General features: G+C 29.6%; 1 long non-coding RNA gene across 1 annotated transcript; it reads right to left on the bottom strand.

Annotated features, from left to right (window-relative positions):
• Positions 1-219: 219 nt before the first annotated feature.
• On the bottom strand, positions 220-20,919 carry LOC145246103 (uncharacterized). The gene is made up of 3 exons (XR_013863087.1): positions 20,649-20,919; positions 11,253-11,404; positions 220-3,187 (listed from the first exon to the last, which is right to left on the bottom strand). It is a non-coding gene; the product is annotated as an uncharacterized LOC145246103 (long non-coding RNA).
• Between the last annotated feature and the right edge of the window lie 413 nt (positions 20,920-21,332).

The following is a 21,332-nucleotide window of genomic DNA, read 5'->3' as shown; positions in this document are numbered from 1 at the left end:
CAAAGTAAGAAAAACAAATGTGTTGATTAAAACACTTAAAATATTTGCTACTTCTGCAGTTTACGAAATCTATTGAAATAATCATTTTATTATTATAGAAAACCATTCTTAATATTAAGAGTAAACTTTATACCTATTTATATAACATTACTAAATGAAAGACATCGTAAAACTTAAACTAGCTCCATATACTACAGAAGTGATAAACATTAAAAAAAATTAGATTTTAACCATTTAAAAATACATTCTTTCTATAATTATTTGCGTGTTATTTTAAAGCAGAAAAAAACTGTATAAAACATGATATCTCTACTATAACTATCTACTTTTTGTAAAAGCAGATACACATTATTTGAAACTAAAAAATACATCTCCTGTATAATTATTACTTATTTTTAAAGCAGGACAAAACGTACATTATTTGACTATAAAAAATAGGATTCCTCCGAACATCCATCACAAAATAAAATGTTCCATTAAATAAAAAATTTAAAAAATACGTTTAAATTTTAAGGTGTTTTTTTGTTCATGGTAAACCATTTGCCACCACCGTTTTTACACCTTCATAAAACTTAAAAATTTTTTTTGGACAATCATGAGCAAAATATGTTTGTGATATTTTGTTTATACAAATAACAACTGATTTTTGTTCAGAGAATTTCTGTGGAATATTTTGAAAACTCAGGTTAGTCTCACAAAAATGTAAGTCACCTAGGAGAAATGCTTTGTTTTACGGTGTATGCAAAAAATTCGTCCCTAGCAATGTTTTAAGTAAAACGTCAACGTTAGTTTTATTTTTAATAAAAAACGAGATATTTTTTCATTTAGATTACAAACTTTACTTGAACTTTTTTACGAGAAGTGTAAAAAAGAACTTTTTGTTCAACAAATTAAAAAAAATTATATTATAAAAGATCTATAAAGTCTATTTTAAGTATGTAAAAGTTTGTTTAAAAAGTTCAAATAAAGTTTATAATGTAATCGAAAAACATCCCGTTTTATTAAAATTTATTTTTAACAAAAAACGAGGTGTTTTTTTTAATTACAATTTTTTTTTCAATAACATTGACGTTTGACTTAAAACATTGCCGGGGATGATTTTTTCGCATACACCGCCATGTTCACAGTCTTGCAGAAGAATGGCGATGCCTAAGTAAAACAAAGCCGACATCATCTATAGGGACATTAAGTATTGGGAATACTATATGCAATTATTACATAGTCATTCATTATTTTAGAGGGTGTTTAAATATGTTGATATATTTATAACATTCCTTAATGTCAGTACCTCCCGGTATTGATAGTGACGTTCTTCATTGTGGTGGTTATGTTGATAATGTAGTTTTCCTTTCTTTTCTTCTGCCGGATCCAGTGGACACTGTAGCTATCACAGTTAAATTTGTTATCTGCAAGTAGTTCTTATGATATTAAGACAATCGTTATCATATTTTCTATTATCTATTATTTTATCTGGTTGGCACTTTAACCATGGGAAAGGGTTGTTTTGTATTAATTGTCAAGTGCCTTATGTAACAAATCTGATAAGTCGTATATACCAGGTGCTTTGTAATTTTGGATCCCATTCAGATTTTGTTTCACAATGCCAGCTGTTATCCCTTGCTCTGAAGTACCTGCTTTATTTTCGTTGCTTCTCTAACATCTAGGATTCAATAGATCTCTCCATCAAAGATAGCTTCAATTTTAAACAGAGGCCTGCAACAATCGTTCAGCTTTTGCACTTTGCACAACTTTTCTATGATTATTGTATCTCTGATTAGGTTACAGTAGAGTAATCATACATGCATATTAAATCATTTATTTTCGGTTCCTCTTTCTTATTGTTTTCCTTTTTCTTTATTCTTTTAGAAAGTACTGGAATTCTGTCCTCGAGTCTCCTTCATACGTTTTTAAGCTCTCTTTTATTTTACACTGAGTCTGCAGATGATGGTTTTCAGTCATCTCTACTGCAAGTGCGACAAGGATTTATTTTGCTGGAAACAATTCTTTTCTGCAACAATTCAACTAATTATATAGCTCTTGTTTCCACAATTTTAGAGATTCTGTTTTTTTCTTGTGTGTGTTCGAATATGATTTTTTAGATGTGAGTTCATTGTAAATGAAGACCCACAAATTTGACAAGAATAAGGTTTCTCTCCTGTGTGTGTCCGCATGTGTCTTTTAAGATGAGTATTCTCTGTAAACTCAGAACCACACACTTCACAAGAGTATGGCTTCTCTCCTGTGTGTGTCCGCATGTGTCTTTTAAGATGTGAATTCTCTGTAAACTCAGAGCCACAAATTTCACAAGAATATGGCTTCTCTCCTGTGTGTGTTCGAATGTGGTTCTTTAAAGTATCATTTCGTGAAAATGATGACCCACAAATTTCACAAGAATATGGTTTCTCATTTGTGTGTGTTCTCTTGTGAATTCTTAGCGAAGAATTATGTGTAAATTCAGAACCACAAAATTCACAAGAATAAGGTTTTTCTCCTGTGTGTATTCGCATGTGCTGTTTTACCTCATAGTTGCCTGAAAATGAACAGCCACAAATTTGACATGAAAATGGTTTTTCTCCTGTGTGTATTCGCACATGCTTCTTTAGATGCTGACTTTGTGAAAATGCAGATCCACAAATTTGACAATCATATGGTTTTTCTCCTGTGTGTGAAAACATGTGTGTTTTCAGTTGATGCTTCCATGAATATGCAGCTCCACAAATTTGGCAACAAAACGGTTTCTCTCCTGTGTGTATTCGCATGTGGGCTTTCATATATGATTTAACTGAAAATGATGACCTACAAACTTCACAAGAATATGGTTTCTTTTTTGTATATGTTTCAACATGCTTTTGTAGATTATTGTTTTGTGAAAACGTAGAGCCAGAAATAAGGCACGAATATGTCTTCTCTTCTATGCCTGTTTTCATTTTGATGTAAATCAACTTATTTTAACATATATAATAATGTCTTTTCTTTGTACTAATCTACACTTTACAAATTTATTTTCACTAAAATAACAATCTTCTATATAAATATATCATTTTCGTCTGTCTTTCTGTTGTGTTTTAGAAAACCTCTTAAGTAGTATCGAGTTGTTTCACAAACATATAGCAGCAATACTCCAAAACTGATACCTCTTCTCCATTGTTTGCTGAATTTAAAAATCATCATCTTCTTTACATATAATCTGTAAATATGAAAATTTAAAAAATATGAGAAAAATACACATATTTTCAATTGTTTGCCCCGTTTTATTATTTCATTAAAAGGTAAAAAGTTAATTTTGTTTTACACTATTATTTTGTTTAGATTAATTCTAAACAATGTTATATATTAGATACTTTATGCTACAGGTATATTAACCCTATAATATTAATAGAAATAAAAAACCAACTTTATAAAAACATGGTAATATAAGAATATGCTATTATATAAAAGGTAAGCGTCTCTTTGTATGTTTCTATGTCCAGCTAAAAATATAATGCAGATAACTAAGAAAACCATGTGTTAATATAAAAATATATTATGTATTATATGAAACACAAGCATCTCTTCGTATGTGTGCTTGTATTTTAAGCTATTTAAAAATATAATACAGATATATTATACTTAATTAGAAATTCTACCTAACGACATGAAAAAGTGTTTTCCTAAAAATGTTATCTATATATCTATAAAAGTGAAAATATCTATGTGTGTATCTGTGTACATTTCTCTAACAAAAAAACTCTGTCGATTTTTGGTCTAGAGACATTAGATTTGACATAAGGAGTATTGAGATTTGGGAAAAAAATTTTTAATCGGTTTTCGTCCAGAAATTTGAATGTCAAGGAGTCAAAGTTCAATGATTTGACATTTGAAAACTCTACCAAACTCCTCTTTGCAGATTCTACCACATTCCTTCGCTAATTGTGGGTCTAACGATTTGAAATTTTAGATGTAGGTAACTTGGACATCGGTAAAGCTTTGTATGTTGATTTGAGACAAAAATAATAAATGTTAAGCGATCAAAAGAGGGGTCAAAGTTTAAAAAATTGACCTCTGCGGTTTCTACGAAATTAATCAGACAAATTTTGGTCCAAACACTTGAAATCTTACATAAAGTGTATTCACATGTAGGGCAAAGCTGGGCTGAACTGCAAGTTGGAATATAAAAAATTATTTTTCTTCTAACGTTTCTGAATTTTTTATATGAGTATTACTTAATTTGTATTATTTGGATTCATCAAACTACCGTTCTCGTCTTGAGTGTTATTTTCACAATGTTTTGGTTGATGTAACATCTGACCTTCTTCAGGTGTATCTTGTCCTACTTGGGAATGTTTTTCTCGAAGTTGAAATTCTGTCCAAATTTCCGAGTTAAACAGAAACGTTCCCAAGTTCAACAAGATACACCTGAAGAAGGTCAGAGGTTACATCAACCGAAACATTGTAAAAATTACACTCCAGATGAAAATGATACAAATATTTTTCTTTTGTTTTCTTTTTATTACTAGTGTAAGTCAGAAATCTTGACACATTGAACAATTTACAAACAAACTATAAATTGTATTAATTATATAAAAGCAAATGCCAATATTAATATGAATTTCTGATAATTTTATTAATTGTTTTTGTTGTAATTTTTTTTATTTGTTGGCAACAATGAAACAAACACTTGGTATCAATCCGATGAATGTTTTAAATAATGACACAAGAAAGAGAGGAGTTATGTTTGAATTAAGTATATTAAGTCAATTATATATAATTTTATATTTTAAATATTTTCTCTAAGGGATATTTGTAATGTAATCATTTGAATGAATCAATAACTTCTTTATAATTTTGTTTCTTAATTTAAGGAAACAAAACATCCCAGTTGGCTTAATTTCTTAGTTCAAATTAGAATGAAATAAATTATTGTAATGCAGATTTACTTTTTGGAATTCTAATTAAATTAACATGAGAAATTATTTGTTGTTCTCAGACAATCTTTACTTTTTTATTTACTATTATTTACCTTTTCAAAAATATTTGTTTTATTTGAAGTTACAAATTACGAAAGCTACATCAGCTGAAATCTAATGTATAGAATTATAGTTGATTTTCTCTTTTTCGATAATTGTTATTTTATCAACTTGCATGAAAGGACCTATGCAAAAGACCCTTAAAACCGTTGGAATTATGTAAATGCCATCAGTATTTCAAAAGTTATGAGAATTTTCAGTGCCAAAATTTATGCTTTTCTGTGGACATTCTTCTTTAGAAAAAGTGGGCTGAATTACAGACCTCAATATATGAAGAAATTCGTTGATTTCGCCACTATTTATTTATTTTTCAATCTATTCTCATGAAACTTGATACTCTCATATAAAATTGTGTGCTCTTTCTGATTATGCAATCAAATCTGATGTATCTCTTTACCATAAGCCATGAATTATAAATTAAGATGTACGAATTTCAATTTTTTTATTTAAACTGGCGCATGGTATCATATAGTGGGTGTCTATTCAAGACAAAACTAAGCATTATAATAGTATTTAAATATAGCTTTATTGAGAGTAGGTATTTACTTGCCTCCCCACCAAAGGAGAGCTTAATCTGGGGTGTAGCCATTGAATGCCTAAAGTATTTACTACTCCCCTCAAAGAAAAGAAAAAATTGAGTAGATATGAATCAATCTCAGAAATAAAATGAAGAAACTTTTTCATATAGATTTTGAATTTCTGTAAAAGATGGAAATTCCCATAGTCGACCAGAACTTATACAATCCAATTTTCAATTTTGTAAATCAATCTGGCCCAAAACATACCCTTATAAATCGTACTCTACACGAATCCTCGATGTAGCTTTCAGAGTACCAAGATACCAGGAATCCTGATAAGCAACAACTATACATTCACAAGTTGATAATTTTCATCATTTCTATTCTGTTGCTTTACTGAAAATTCAACAAAATTAAACAAAGAAATAAAACAGTAACTTTTTACCTTGTTTCCATCTTAACATTAAAAATGATTACTTGCATAGGTTTATGGGTATGTTGAAAACGAATACTGCATTTAAATTTTCTGCAAATAAGTAGTTTTCCGGATATTAAGCAATGCCATTTCTTAATCATTTCATTTGCAACACCGATAAACTATGTGCAAACGGGCATATCAAGATGGCCACCAGCAATAACATAAGAAATGACATTGCTTAATGTCTGAAAAGCTACTTCTTTGTGAAAAATTTAAATGTGATATTCGTTTTCAGCATAACCAAAAACTTTAAGAGGTAGTCATTTTTAAGAAAAATGTTAAGGTAGAAACAAAGTAAAAATTTACAAAATGCATCACTATGAAATTCTTATCGCCTAATTATTATTATTATTATAATTATTATTATTATTATTATTATTGTCATTTAGATATCCTCAGTTAATAAAAAAAAAAACGGTTTTATTGTACAGATTCGAAAAAATGGTTTTGACAATGAGTTAAAAATAAAAAATGATACAAAATACTATTAGGAACCCACCCAATAAATATCACGAGGACATTTATTGGTTGGGTTTCTAACAGTATTTTGTATCATTTTTAAGTCAGTCATTGTCAAGATTTAAAAAACATGAGATACTATGTGCCATTTGTTTCTTGTGCAACGCTTGACACTAATTTTCGAAATAAACAAACATTTTACATTAAATAAATACACTAAAAACTTATCCAACTAGGTAGAAAAGTAACTTATCTTGCCTTTGGTAATATTTATTTGGGTGCTTATGTTACTGTGCTATTTTTTCAAATAGTATCTTCAAGTTTAATTCAAGTTTCACAATATCTTTTTTATTTGTTAGGTGAAAGTACAGAATAGTTAGCAAAACACCCTTCTCTCCCCATGTTAAGAATGAGTTTCTAAATAATAACGTTATTATTTCAGCATGGTACCTTTTATTTGTTATATATTTGTTTTTTTTTTTACCACTAAAAACACAATTCTACCTTATGTACAAGTAAGAATTATAAATACCATAATGACAGAAACGCATGTACTTAGTACATTTTGTTGTTTTTTAATGCTTTTAGTACATGTGTACTAAAAGCATTAAAAACAACAAAATACTTTTGGCTCAGTATTGTTTGGAAATCAAATTTGAAAAACTTGAAAATAATGTTTTAAAATCAACTCAGAATAAAAAATGAAACTATTTTTCTGCTTTTGTTTTGAAATTGAATACAAACGAAACTCGTTAATGCGCTGACTTTAGTCAGCTCAGCACTTGTCAGCGCATTAGCGCATAGCAAGCAATTTTCTCTGTTAAGCGGATTTTAATTTCTATAACATTTTAAAGAAATTTCCGCACAATCAATAATTATCAAATATTTACCTATAATGCAGGAAAATAATTCTGACACTATTATTTATATGAAAATGGATGATAAATACCGATTTATCTTATCAATTTTGAGATATTCTTTGCCAACTATGCTCGGTCGTAACTTTACTTCCTGTGAACGTAAAAAATAGAAATCAAAGTCCAGTAGAGATGGACTTCTATGCTTATATAGCCTGAAAATTTCAGCCATATCCAATCAAATTTGACTCCGTGCATATGTATCCAAACGTAACGTATAAAATGTAAACATTGAAAAAAACAGTTTCCCTTTTTGTTGTCATCATTATTTACTGTTTTTTCATTTTTAACTTGGAGCATAAAAACATTGAACGCATAAAAGAAAAATAAATTAACATCATTGGAATGCTTATTTTACTCTCTTTCCATCAATGAATAGTTGCTAATAATTGTCATTTTTATTCGAGCAAAACACAGAGAAGTTTTAATAGCACTTTCACTTTAGTTTTACTTGCATGAGCCAACTAGTGCTTTCCTGGTAAATTTGGACATCAATCCTTGCAGTGCTCTAACGTAAAGGGAAAAGGTATATAAAAGAAAATGTTGGTACAGTATGATTCCCCTTCAAACATTACTTTTGTTAACAATAAACAAAATGTTAATAATAAGAATTACATTATAGTTATGAAACTAAAAAATTACATTAGGTTTAAAAAGAATATAATATAATATTTAGCTTGAAACTAAAAAAAATAACATTATATTTATAAATTATATAACATTATCATTAGAAAATGAATAAATAGCATTGCAACATTGTTTTAAAATATATTATGGTTAAAATAAATAAATAACATACTATTTAAAAAATCTAACCAAATACCACAACATTATGCTTAAATGAAAATAAACGACATGCAATTATATTTAAAAAATAACACTATGCAACAACAAAAAAAAATTGTAATGATACCCAAGATATTTAAACTGTTTACACTTAATTTGAGTGTTGATTCCAGAAATGCTGCCACGTTTTTCTATCAGGTCTATTTCGTTTGCTATGATATATTCACCTCTGTAACGAGCCAATAGCTACAATAAAAATAGGCAAATCAAAGAAACAATATTTTTATGTAACTTTGAGACACATATGAAATCATACCAAAATATTCACAATTAAAACTTGATATTGTAAAAAAATGCTAAGTATAAACATGATCATCCATAAATTGACATTTTACTGATTTTCTTGAATGAAGGGGGGATGTCACTATCATGTTTGATAGACCAACAGTAGTCTATGAGGATGGTGGCATCCCAACGACCTTAACAGTTGCTGATGTCTTGATGGAAGCGCTCCCCTTGCTTGTCGCTGACATCATCTAGATTTTCTAGAAAACAGGCCTGGAAATTTCATGCAAAGATGTTTGAAACAGTCGTTATTTTTCTCAAGAGCCTTCACAACTGTTTCCTAATGCCAAGCATTATGTGAAGAGGAGGAAACAAGTTTGGATCGCTCCACCAAGGGAGAAGCCAGAACATTGAGAGAGCCAGGAATCAGTTCAATCTTTTTGATCGAGTGCTCTGTTCTAGCCCTGCTATCTTACAAACACAATAAGCAAGAAAAATTTGTGTAGCCACCTTGTAGCCCATGAAAACCAACCACTTTCAAATCGACACATATAATCCATTGGTGCTGTCTGTATGAAATCTTTTCCAGAACAAATTTGATTTCATCATATTTTTCTTGGAAGGTCGTTGAATGGCATAGAGGAACTTTTCCATATAAGTTTCCATTGTGAAGAAGAACACATTTTAAATTTCTTTTGGAACTGTCTATAAAAAGACACTGATCTTGAGAATAATGCTCTTTGACATGAAGCTGCCGCAGCAGGCCTGCAACATCGCTAAAATATACTATGTCGTTTTCATGAATTAAATATGGCAAGAATTCAATATGACGTTTTTTAACAAAGATTATGAGAGTTGCATGCTAGAGTACATTTTTTTTTAATCTTGAAGCTAAAAGTTCAGAAGATTCTTTTTAAAGGTTTAAATCGCTAGTCAGATCATTGTTCACCTTGAGTGAAAAGCTGTAGCAGTGAAGAAAGAGGAAAACCGAAACTGGCTTCACTACTGTCAGTGGACAAAACAGGGGCTTGGTCTTCTTCAGAACAGAAGCAAGCAATATCAATTCAGACAAGCCTTTATACACTGGCACAGAAATTTCATTGCAGTGTTGAATAAACCTAATTGCAGACGAGGTTTGTATAATCCAACAAATTCCTGTTCTTCCTGTTGATTGCCTTCAGTTTTACTGCACAGAAATAGCAGTCATCGAAATGGGTTTTCAGTTCACACCAAACCATTGTAATATGAAAGTGGAGTGACTTTCTATCCTTTTTGTCAACTGTTGAAGATGCTCAACTAAGCATGGTCAAAAAATGGTAGAAAAAAAAACAAATTGTAGTTTTTTTTTAAAACAAATTAAAATCTATAAAAATCCACTATTCTTGGGCAACTTTTTTTCCAGAAAGATAAAAGCCCGAAATTTTTCACATGAAAAGCAGAATAATATAAAACTTTTTCCACTATTTTTAATAGAATTTAAAATTTTTCCCAAAAACAAAACAAAAGCATAACAAACACCATTCACCGCCATTTTCGTACTGATGGATAACACATTTATATATTTTTAAAAGGCTTTTGAATCAATTAACTTTTTTTTGCTTAAATAATATTTCGGATGATTTGCTATAAGAATGTGCAAAAATAGTAGAAGTGCCTGAATTTAAAATAATTCCATCTTTCAGTCTATAGATTTTTTATGGTGAAATAAAAAGATCCAAAATTTAATAATAGTTTCAAAAAAACTATAATAGCTTTTACATGAATAAATAAAGTCATTTAGTGCAAATTTCCATGTATTTTTAACGTTTGTTTGGAGGATTAAGTGAAGAATCAACTTAATAAAGATTTAAATCTTTTTTATAAGCGATACATATTTGATGCCTACAAAGTTAAGTTATGATGAGGTTGGCTACTACGAGATGGACGACCATTTTGGGAATGCTAGGCACCGTATGTGTTGGAGACAACTCCTGCACTTAGTATCATGCTTGGTCATCTTGACCCTGTCTTGCCATCAGGACTAAGTGTTACTGGATGAGAGAGTGTTGTAGATGCAAAAGCCCCCCCACTTTAAACTAAGTCAAGCACAAATTACAGCAAAAATGAAAAGAAGGAGATAACAACTGGGTGTAAATATTTATGGTGAAGAAATATCACGTAATGACAAATTGCCAAAAGAAACTATATTTTTAGCAAAATTTGCAGTTATTTATCGATTTTTTTTTTTTCGTTTTTGGTATTGATTCTTCAAAGCATTTCCTATTTAATGGTATATTAGCAATATTGACCTCACTAAAATAAAATTAATGATTTATTTTTCAGAGATTTAATGGTGTTTTTCATAAAAATAATGAAAATATGTATATATCCCTTTTGATAATCTGAAAGAATAATTACTATTAACATATTCAATGAATTTCACACAATGGACGAAAAAGTCAAGCACATTCAAAATTCTGATTTTCAACCTGAAAATCTTATATGTATGCACTTGTTTTTTTGTTGTTTTATTTATAATCCTCTCCACAGTAGAATATATTTTGTTCAGTTTGGGCTTATTATTTTAAGCATATTGGTTACCACAAATAAAGAAGCAGGAGTTGTAGACAAAAAAAATATATATAAATATCGATTATAAAAAAAGTACATGTTATATAAAAAATATATAAATATCGATTATAAAAAAGTACATGTTATATAAGGTTCATTGTTCACTTAATGATCGGTGAAAATTTTGTATTGATTGGATGATTACTTGATTTTTGGTAGATTTTTAAAGAGAGACTCTATCAAAAATACTTACTTCCTTTTTCCGTTTTGACTGCCTTATGTTTGCATACAATATGGGATGTCTATGCCTTATCTTGATCATCCAGCATTACTTTGAAGTACGCAAGATAAACACACCTCACAAATCCAGTGATCCCTTTCCTTTTGGATTACAATGTATATTCCCTGCAAATACAGCAAAACACATTTGGATTGTTTAAACAACGTCGCCTAGGAGATGATGTAGTCATGCTTAATTTTTGCTCCAAAAGTCTGCAACAGAAAGTAAAATAATGCAGCTTAATTATTTCCTGTCTAACTTATGAATGAATTCCTAACATTAAGAGAAAAAACTTTACTTTGACCCAGAGATCAACAAAAACATGCCACAATCGGTAGGTCTATATAATATACAGTGTCTACTTCTTACCAACTACATACCTCATTGTATAGCAAATTTGAGTTTTACTTTAAGGTTTGTGATATCATAATCCATTAATAGATATCACAATAACAACCTACGATTGTAATCAAGAAGCTTGAATGCATATAGAAACATGCCTAATGTACTGCAATTGCACACACTTATACTTCAGTCAGATAAACTATTCTAAAAAATAACGATTCTGAAGACTAGTACGTACTTAACAAGTATATTTATTTAAAGAAGAAACAGTAAAAACTGAAAAACAAAACAATGACCGGAATGAGAAAGTAAAAACAATGACAACAAACAAGGGTAGGAGAACAAAGAAGTAAAAGAAATTGAAAGACTGAATAAGTTTGTAATGAAATAGAACATGAAATGTCACGTTGCATGACAAAGTAAACAAACATTATTCAGGAGAAGAAATGAGTTGATACCAAGGATGGTAGGGGATAAAGAAGAAAGAGGCATGCTGTGTTGCAAGTGGTTGCAAGAAAGAAAGTAAAGAACAATCGGAGGAGGAAATTAGAAAGTTAGGAGTAACTTAAAAGAAGATAATGGGTTCAAAACAGAGAAGCAGAAAATCTAATTTTTAGCTCTTCCCCCCAGAAGAGACACTGCGATCCTGTCTCTGCTTTATCATTATTTTCATGGCAAGTGCTCGTCTGAGCTTCAATCTATGGCCCCCTTGCCAAAATTTCACGAAAATACTCATCTAGCCAAAACCACTATCAATAATTTCCCACACTTTTTATCTGTGCCTAAACCTAAATGTAGATTCCTCAAACAAACCTACTTTCTTAGAACTGCACACCTGTGGAACTCTCTTCCGTTTACCTGCTTTCCAGCTGACTACAATCTGATTGTCTTCAAGTCCAATGTAAACAAGTTCTTGATGAACCGTCCCCCTAAGTAATCCAATCTACAAAATTTCCACTACTTATGTTTACTATGCTATAATCACATTGACTAATGTATACCCATTAACCCTTACCCTCGAGTGGCCTTTGGGCCTTGATGAATGGTAATTCCCCTGTAAAAAAAGGTATAAAAAAGTGAATATCTATACAACTTGACTTGATGAGAAAAATTAATATGATTCTTGGAATCAACGCCACAAATTATTCTAAATCAGCTTAGAAACCTTGAGAATACAAAAATGTGTTGGCCGGTGTAATTAACATGGTATTATTGTTATATAAAAGTAAATGATGTGACATTATGATTAATAAACAATAAATTACATTACTTTAGAAAAAATAAAATAACATATTAGCGTAAAATAACATTATATTAGCGTAAAAATATAAATAGAATTGCATTATGTTTAAAAATCAATAAATAATATTACGTTGTGGTTAAAAAATAAATATATAACATATTATGGTTAAAAAATCAGTAAATAACAAAATTATTAAATAAATAAATAGCATGACATTATTATTAAAATATGAATAAAAATATTACACTATGGTAAAACACAAATAAATAACATTAGATTATAGTAAAAAAAAATAAATATGAAAAAGAAATAAATAACATTATGGTAAAACACAAATAAATAACATTAGATTATAGTAAAAAAAGAAAGTAATATTACTTTATGAAAAAGAAGTAAATAACATTATGGTAAAACACAAATAAATAACATTAGATTATAGTAACAAAAAATAAATAATGTAACGGGATCCCAGGCAGTGCCAGGTATCCTATACAGCTAGATGAAGATGGGAAAGGATGATGTATGGTTAGGGGGGTCATGCTGACACTTGGTCGAGGAAAAACAGATGTTTATGAGATTTCTGTCCACCAGAGAAGAAATAGTATCTTTTTCAATGAAAAGAAAATATAAAATCTGATAATAGGATCCGTGGAACAAGAGATTGTTTTTCTAGTTGGATTTGGTAAAAATGAATTTTAACTACTAATTGAGTGAGGCAGGTACACTGACTTGGGTTCAAAAGGTCTGCTTTGGTGTCTGGGAGATGTTGTCATTTGGGTCCTACCAGGCCACCAAGCCAGTGATAAGTTAGTTGGACTGATAAATAAATAAATTGAACCTAGGGAGAGATATGGTCATGAAAGAGGAAGAAGAGGATCACAAGAAAATAAAAAATGAAAAGAATAAAATAAGGGGATAGAGAAAGGAGTTCATGAGAGAAGAAAAAGAATAAGATAATGGAAAAGAGAAAGAATAACCCCAAAAAGGTAGAGGGAGGAATTTCTGATTTGATAAAAACGATTGTCTTTTTTTTGAATTAGGGTCCTTTTTACTGGCTGGCATCGAGGCGTCCACATTGCTCTCACCCCACCTGGGGCGAGGGGGAGGCGAAACACTCATAGGAGCTAAGTTGAAAGGCTCTTGTTCTTAGCTGGGAAATTAATTAGAGGAACTTAAGGTATACAACCTGCATCATGAAGTTCGGATCAAGGAACTCGACTTTTAAACAAGTGTAGAACGATTTCTGAATAATTATTTTGTTGGTTTTTACGAAAATGAATCAGAGTTTTTCTTTCTTTCTCGATTGCCGGCCTGAATGAGGATAAAGTTTATTTCAGGTATGCCCTAGCGCCAGATGATGAACGAGATAGACTGGATCCAGCACGAAGCCAGAGTGACGGCCGAAATCAACAATGTTGCCACACGGACTTAGAGTCATGCACATTTTGCATACCCAGAGCAGCAGAAGGATATTTTCCAGTGACCAGTGAGAGTCTGGTCACCCTTGGGGGGTCCACCACTAGACAAGTAAGAATGTAGCCCTGCTGGGTTGCATCTATGGTCCTGTGAACTGGGAACTACGAACACGGCCAGAAGTACATCACAAGTATGCTCCAGTGAACCAGGATAGCGATGGATGTGGCCCGGCCCTTGGACGATAGAGGGAGTTAGGGTTATAATAATATTACTTTATGAAAAAGAAATAAATAACATTATGGTAAAACACAAATAAATAACATTAGATTATAGTAAAAAAATAAATAATATTACTTTATGAAAAAAATAAATAACATTATGGTAAAACAAATAAATAACATTAGATTATAGTAAAAAAAATAATATTACTTTATGAAAAACAAATAAATAACATTATGGTAAAACACAAATAAATAACATTAGATTATAGTAAAAAAATAAATAATATTACTTTATGAAAAAGAAATAAATAACATTATGGTAAAACACAAATAACATTATAGTAAAAAAAATAAATAATATTACTTTATGAAAAATAAATAACATTATGGTAAAAATATAAATAAATAACATTACGTTATGGTTAAAAAATAGATATATAACATTATATTATGGTTAAAAAAATCAGTAAATATTTGCATACATAAAAAAATTTGATCTTTTATAACATACCATTTTAAAATTTCTTCAAAGAAAAAGTTTTTTTTTTTCATTGTTCATGTATTTTAATCAAACATCATAAAAAATCGTATCCAATATATGATATTCCCAAAATAATTGTCTTTGATTCGTCGCCGCCAGAGGAATTCTTGTAGATGATTATTAAGTTTTGCAAACACCTCGTCATTCTTTTTTCTTTTTTTTTTAATAAAACTAACTTTAATTTTAAAATTTCGATGTTTGAAAAGCAGTCCATAATATATATCATTATGAAAGTTCTATTTTTGTTTGATAAAAAGAACAAAACAGTTAATAAATGAATAAATAAAAACAACAACAACAACAACAACAACAAACAAAAAAAACAGTCCATTAAGTAGCAATACACATAAAAAAATTGAAATAGCTTGAAATATTTCAATATTGGTATGCATAGAAAGAGCTTGATGAGCTAAGAAAGAATCTTTTTAAATTTTTAAAATCTGATTAAAATTAAGGAAGTTATGGCTATTTTTGTGCCTCACACGTTTGGATATTTTTCCCTCTTTAAGACCATATGCGTTTCGTCACATTTTTTACACTACTTTTTCAGTAAAAATGTCATATCTTTGTTAAAGCACAAGACTAAGAAATGAAATTTACCATATAAGTGTATTTTTGTACAAGGAATCAGAATATGCAACTGAAAATCTCCCAAAGTTTATGGTTTCCAAATAATCTGCAGTAAATGTGCATAAATATGCAGCAATTCCTTAAAAATGCCATGTATCCATAAACAGAAAAGAAGTTGGAGAACTCAAAGTTGAATTGTAATGTGCTTTATGTACAAAAAACTTAAATCTAAACATAAGACCATTTAAAAATGAATATATTGCAATATTTCTTTGGTATTATTGTAGATTAACACCTTCTGTTTAACCCCACTCAACTCCTTCTGACCACCCCTCCAAAATGTGATTCTACCTTTTTAGGAAATTATGTATAAAATGCCATGAAAAACTTTAATGAAAGATAAACAAATTATTTTAGAATTGAATGTAAAATAATTTCCTATTACAGGTCATTCTAGCATTTTAGGGCAGTTAACTGTTTTTTTTTCCATGGGAAAATATGCATGCTTTTTTTTTTTTTTAAGATGATTATGTGTAGTTTTAAGAGGGTTTCTATGCAATGAGAATATGGGGAGGGTTGCCATTCGGACTTTGAATTAATTGTAGGGCTAAGGAAAATTATGTGTGAACATACTGAAAACTTGACAGAGACAAAGCTAACAAAAACAATATTAGAGGGGGGAGCGGTTAGTTTCACAAAAATTTAATGTAAAATAATTCATCATTTCCTGGCCATTCTAGCATTTTAGGACAGTTAACCAATTTATTTTTATGTGTATTTTTCTTTAAGGAAGGATCTATTTTTTGTTTGTTTTAGATGCTTGTATGTGGCTTACAGAGGTATTTTGTTGGGGGGGGGGCTTGCCACTCGAACTTAGTGTTATTGTTAGGGTTAAAGAGTGTTTTAGGAGGAGACTTGCCACACATAATTTGTATTAGAGGTGAAGTTCAGAGAGCTTTTTTTCAAAGAGAGCGTTCAAAAATTTGTTGATTTCTATTTTCGAGGTTGAAGGTGTTAATTCCATAGGCCGTTTATACTATGCTGGAGCAGGTTGTAAAAATATCTTTCGCTTAATAAGTAGAAAAAAAATAACGAAATAAAAAGCTTCCTAATTGTACTTTGATGTGTTTTCTAACTGCTTTTAAAATTTCAAGAATATTGATATAGATTTTGAGGGTTTGTATTACTATACACATAGATTCGAAAAAGTTGTCAAGAAAACAAATATATAACAAATAAATGTTATCAAAAGCAAGTTACTTTTCTACCTAACTGGATAATTTTTTAGTGTTTTTATTTAATGTAACATGTTTATTCAGCTTGAAAACAGTGTTTACCGATGTTTTGGAAAATTTAAAATGGCGCCCAACTCTCTTGAAACGGTAAGTTTGGGGAAAAGAGTTAAAAATAAAAAAGTAGACAAAATACTGCTAGAAACTCGCTCAATATATGTTACCGTGACATAGGCTGACATATATTCGGTGAGTTTTTAACAGTATTTTGTATAGTTGTTTTTTATTTTTAACTCCTTTTCTCAAACTTACCGTGTCAAAGAGAGTCGGGCCGGGCGCCATTTTTAATTTTCCAATACATCGGTAAACACTGTATGTTTTTCGAGCTGAATAAACATGTTACATTGAATAAAAACACAAAAAATATATCCAGTTTGGTAGAAAAGTAACTTATCTTGCCTTTGATAACATTTATTTGTTATATATTTGTTTTTTGACAACTTTTTCGAATCTATGTATAAACGAGATTTTGATACTTATTTTGATTTTGAAAAAAAAACATTTGTGGCTGTTCGCAGTAAAACATTGTTTTAATTCGTTGTTCAAAACTAATTTAAAGAATAAAAGTGCATGCAAGCTATATATCTACAAAAGTTTATTTTGTTTTTTTAACCATGTTTTTAAATTTGACGAGCAATGTGAGAAATTGCAACAGATTCATAATGCCGAATTGGTTGGGATTGTTGTTATTATACATTCTGAAAACCGAATAGTTCTAAACTAATGTTATTCTGATAACAAAATAGTTCTCATTAAACATATAAGAACATTTATATTCATATTTTCATGTTTTCCTTAATTCGTTCTTGAATAAAAATTAAAGACCGCGTGTTGTTTATACACTGTGCTATTGCTGATTCTACAGGCTGGAGCTGCTGCTTCTAGTAATACTAACTTCATTTGACCAAATTCGAGAAATAGAAACAATTTTTTTTTCGGGTAGGTCCTTTTAAATTATCAATTACCGCGGTCCTACTCAACATAAAATAATACTTTTAATTGATAAAGATAGTAAAAAGATTGATTTACTTACTACTGGGTGTCCGAAGAATTTTTTTTTCAAAATGTTCAATACTCGTAATATTAAAGTCTTATTTTTAACACGACAAAAAAAGAAATGGTCAAAAATATTTCGGACACTTGACAGTATTAAGATTAACACCTCTTCTAATTGGTTCCCAAATTTCATGACGAAATTCTTCATACAATCACGGTACGGACCTTTAGAAAACGGGGGGGGGTCATTAGCAGTATCAGAATTTTGGGGGAATTTTCAGCCGAGTCGCCATTTTGAATAGACACCTATCTTTCTATCAGATTATAACAATATGAAAACGTAATTTAAACCCGTAAATTTTATTTCAATAAAACGAGCAAAGACCAAATTTTAATATCATAAAAGCTTTAATAGAGAAATAAACAATTTTATTTATTTTTCCTTCGATTTCTTCACTTAACATTACACAGATTGTCGAACAATAACATTACTTGAATCTTACGATATTTATTTTAACGGCAAAATATAAAACTTACCTGGTTAATGAGTAAGATATGCTTTCTTTTAATCTTCCTGTATGAGAATTTATTCATATTTATGTATTATAATCCATGTATTTTTTAAATGGAAGGATTTTTCCAACACATATCGCGACAACGCGTGTCTTTCAAGAAAGTTGTAAAGACACCGGATGTTAAGATTATCACTTTCTTATCTACGGAAGCCTACAAGTGTAAAAAAAACACTAATTAGTAATCTCGATATTGGATTATATTCCTTCAAATTTTCCACTTTTAAAGGTTTTCGGAGGCGCTGAAAACGGAAATAACCATTTATATATACGGCAAACGAAACTAGTAGTTTCCAAGATAAAAAATTTTACAAATGGTCACAAAGTGGGAGGTCACTTTTCTATAATGATGTGACGTCAAATGGGCACCCACTTTATGGCCACATTGCAATGAACAGATTTGGCCGTAATTTTAAAGGAATTTTCGAGGGTGGCTTCATATTGACCCTATATGAATAAAGGGAGATAACATCGTCCTTTTTTTTAATGTTGGCGCCTTTACGCTATCGTACATGAAAACTGGGATTTTTTATTTTTGGATTTACATGGATTACGAATGACGAAGATATGAAATGTAAATTTTTTTTTTTAATATCTTAAAGAAATACCTGAATTTTTTATTTATTATACTATAAATCTGCATTATATGGTATCATCTTTTTTTTTTATATCGAAAAAAAAAGGAAACCAGGAATTAAATATAAAAATATACACTGACCGAAAAATATTGACTGGAAAATTCTAAACAAAAATTAAGCTTCCACGTCAAAAAAAAAAACAAAAAAAAAAACATGTGGTTATCGAAAAAAGAAGGATTTACATTTTGGACTTTACCGGTAAATTTACAGATAAGTGATATTTTTTTGTTGTTTTAAATTTGAGTATTTCATTTATTGATGTTTTATCTTCAATTTGTGATATATAAAACGTGTCGACCAAAATTAATTATTAAAATTATCATAGACATTTCAAAATGGGGGGGGGTGAATTCATAAAACAACGTTTGTCTAAAATATTATATTCAGTTTATCGGAAAGAGCATAAAATTTTACATTCACCCTGAAAAAAAAAACGTAACAATTGAACGAATAGGAAAATTTTGATAGATTTTTAAAGTTTAAAAATTGAAAAATATTCATCTCATAAAAATCAATTGATTTCACTACGTAACAAAATGGCTCCCTGAGCGCATGCACGCACTTTGTAAACACTGTTTTTAAAAAAATGAAAAATAATATTTCTATTATTTTTTAAACAACTTAAATAGTTTATTTTGGAAGCATATTCTATAAAGAAAATAAATAACCCACTTTAGAAAGAGAAATTACGAGTTTTCTATATTTTATTCGCAGTTTTCTGTTAGGGGTGTCAAAAATTCCCCCAAAATTCTGATACTGCTAGGGGGTCATTACAAAACCTTACCGAAAACGCCATTTTATGACGTTCACATTTTTATCACTTTATTTGCTTAAAACTCTTAAAATATATAATGTACATTCATATTTATTAATTCATTTGAAAGTATATTCATTTCCGAACAACACAGTAGTAATTTGAAGACTTTAAAAGCTTTGGTTTAAAAAAATATGGCTATTTTAGTAGAACTACCTTGAAATCTGTGATTATCCAAAGCGTTTTTTCGTCCGTGTGTATTACTACATTAAGTTCAAATAAAGACTGTTTGAATAAAACTTTAAAAAAAAAAAAGTTCATTCTACACAGTTTTGGTCATCCGTAGCTAAAAATATGTCGGACATCACTTCCGCCAAATGGCTTCGTAAACAAAGGAAGGCGAATCTTCAATATTACCATGATTTTATTTCTTGTAAATTATTATATTTTGGCCCAAAATCAAGAGTGTCTCTTTTGGGAGAACATAGACACTTAATTTTAATCTTGTGTAAATAGATATATAACATTATATTATATGTACATTTTTAACATGATTGTTTTTTTTGTTTTGTTTTTTTGTTAAAAAAAAAACAAAACAAAAAAACAAAACAATCATTAACCTTTCAAAAAATAAAATAAACCTCAATAACATTTTTAACCAAATATTTAAAATTATTTACGAAAAACTTTAAGGACATCAATTAAAATAGAATCGATGAAAATGTAATGTAACGAATCATCGAATATGTTTGAAGAAAATAACAAATAAAAAAATACTTACTGGAAACCAAGTTAAATGTTGTTTGTTTGTCGAAAAATCAATCGTTCATGTGATGATGTCAGAGACGAGTTTCTTCACGTGTTCAAATGGTAACGAGGGAGAGTTCGCAGAAAATTAAAAAAAAGACAAAAAAGACAAAAGAAAATTTAAATGAGATATTGTTTGATGAGGTAGGTGGGGTGATTTTTTTATAATCTTTCAGCTAAAATGTTTATTTTTTAAAAAAATTTTATCACAATATTTTGGCGTAACTGAAGAAGAGCCGTCGCGGTGCAAGTTAAAACCGGTGTAATATAAAAATCTTACATAGGCCTAAGCATGTTCCGCCATTAAACCACGGTGAGACCATGTTGCAATCATTGCATGTTTTTGTTAAAAATAAGTAATAATGTAAAGATTTTGATCACATTTTTATTTAGAAAAAATATATTTTACAAAAAAAAAAGTAATAATAAATAAAATGTTATTGTTTCATTTTTTTTTTTTTTACTGTTTGCAATTTTATTTTTAGTATTATTATAGCGAATTCTTAATAGGATGCTATAAAAAAGGTATAATCAAGGACCTAGGTCTGAGGCTAAGAAATTTATCCTAACACATCAATGACAACTGGCTGAGAGAGAAAGAGAAAAAGAACGTCTTACCTCTTGCAACAGATGCCGTCGGTTGCGACCTCAGGTATTA

This window comes from Euprymna scolopes, chromosome 23, assembly GCF_053919585.1.
Source record: "Euprymna scolopes isolate OS-2025 chromosome 23, ASM5391958v1, whole genome shotgun sequence".
NCBI classification, from domain to species: Eukaryota; Metazoa; Mollusca; class Cephalopoda; order Sepiida; family Sepiolidae; genus Euprymna; species Euprymna scolopes.
The sequence above is the reverse complement of the archived record's forward strand: the minus strand, read 5'-3'. Positions and strand labels throughout refer to the sequence as shown.